Below are 1,669 nucleotides of genomic sequence, written 5' to 3' on the forward strand. Positions count from 1 at the left end.
GTAGCTCTTTGTAACATGTAAATTTTCCGTAAGTGTCAGATTGCTCTTTTGGAATTTTTTTTTTATTGAGCCAACATGGGTACCACACTACATGGTTTCAGATATACATCATTATAAATCAATAGCAGCTTATATACCACATTAAGAAATCAGAGGTCTAATTCCATTCTTCACTATAAAATTGATTATTTTTGGCTGATTTACCTACCTCTTTTCTCCCTTCTGGTAAATATTAATTGATCTTATAGTCTAAAAGCTGATTTTTATTTGATTTAGTTCATATATTTGTTTTTGTTTCTTTATATGTCATATGAATAAAATCATACAATGTTTGTCTTTCATTGCCTGATTTATTTCACTAAGCATAATACCCTCCATATTGTTGCAAATGGCAGAATTTCGTTTTTATAGTTAATTAATATTTCATTGCATGCATATATATATATCTCACATCTTTATCCAATCATCTATTGATGGACATTTAGGTTTGTTTTTCAATTTTTGCTATTGCAAATACTGTTGTGATGAACTTGGCAGTGCATATATCTCTTTAAATAAGTGTTTTTGTACTCTGGGTAAATATCCAGAAATGGGATGACTGGATCATAAGGAATTTCTATTTCCAAATTTTGAGGAATCTGCATACTATTTTTCATAATGGCTATAAAATTTGCATCCCCATAAACAATTTCACAAGGATTCCTTTCTCCCTGCTTCCTCTCTAGTACTCGTTGTTTCTTGTCTTTTGGATAATGGCCATTCTTACAGGTGTGAGGTGATATCTCACTATTTTAATATGCATTTCCCTAATAATAAGGTGTGATGAACATTTTTTTTCATGTGCCTGTTGTCATCTGTATGTCAGTTTTAGAAAAATGTCCATTCAGATCCTCTTCCCATTTTTCAATCAGGATATTTGTTTTATTGCTGTTGAATTTTTTGAGATCTTTATATATTTTGGAAATTAACCCCTTGCCAGACACATGACGTACTAAGATCTACCATTTAGTAGAATGCCTTTTCATTTTGTTGTAAAGAAACTTACATAGTTTGTGTCATTCCATTTCTTTATTGTGGCTGAAGTCACACTGTGCTGCTCTGTATTTTACCTTCTTTCTGGAATCCTACAGTTCTAGCAGTCTGTGCACTACATCTACTCTTTTCTTTCCCCAGGGGAGACAGCAAATACAGTCCTTCACTACTACAAATTATCAAGTCAACTTTTCCACATGTGGGGAAATCACAGGGATCAACACATCTGGAATACAAGAGATGACCTTCGCTCTGGGAAAAAGACTTTTGTGATCATGGTGTCTTCTCTGCCAGGTGAGTGTGATCTAGATTTTTAAAAAATATATTTCTATCTTCGTTTTTTATAGATTTTGTTTATTGCTTTATCTCTAGGCTCTAGACCTCTGCCCAGGTACTTGATGAATATTTGCTGAATGAACAAATGTAGAAATCCTTGAGGACAAGAATCATGCCAAACACCTCTTAGGTATTTTTAAAAATTAAGCAACATGTCCAGGAAGGAGCTAGCATTAATGAATTCTGAAAAATTATTTGGCAAAATAAATCTATTAAAAATATTTCTGAAATGCCTTTTTATATGTTGACCACTGAACACAAGTTGACATTTTCTTAAAGTTTCAGGGTTATTAATATAAGC

At 32.5% G+C, this 1,669-nt stretch overlaps 1 non-coding gene across 1 annotated transcript; it reads right to left on the reverse strand.

Annotated features, from left to right (window-relative positions):
• Positions 1 to 1,172: 1,172 nt before the first annotated feature.
• On the reverse strand, positions 1,173 to 1,334 carry LOC119260053 (U1 spliceosomal RNA). The gene has a single exon (XR_005128690.1). It is a non-coding gene; the product is annotated as a U1 spliceosomal RNA (small nuclear RNA).
• Positions 1,335 to 1,669: the final 335 nt, after the last annotated feature.

This window comes from Talpa occidentalis, unplaced genomic scaffold (assembly GCF_014898055.3).
Source record: "Talpa occidentalis isolate TD23 unplaced genomic scaffold, MPIMG_talOcc4v2.1 talOcc4.5, whole genome shotgun sequence".
Lineage (NCBI taxonomy): Eukaryota > Metazoa > Chordata > Mammalia > Eulipotyphla > Talpidae > Talpa > Talpa occidentalis.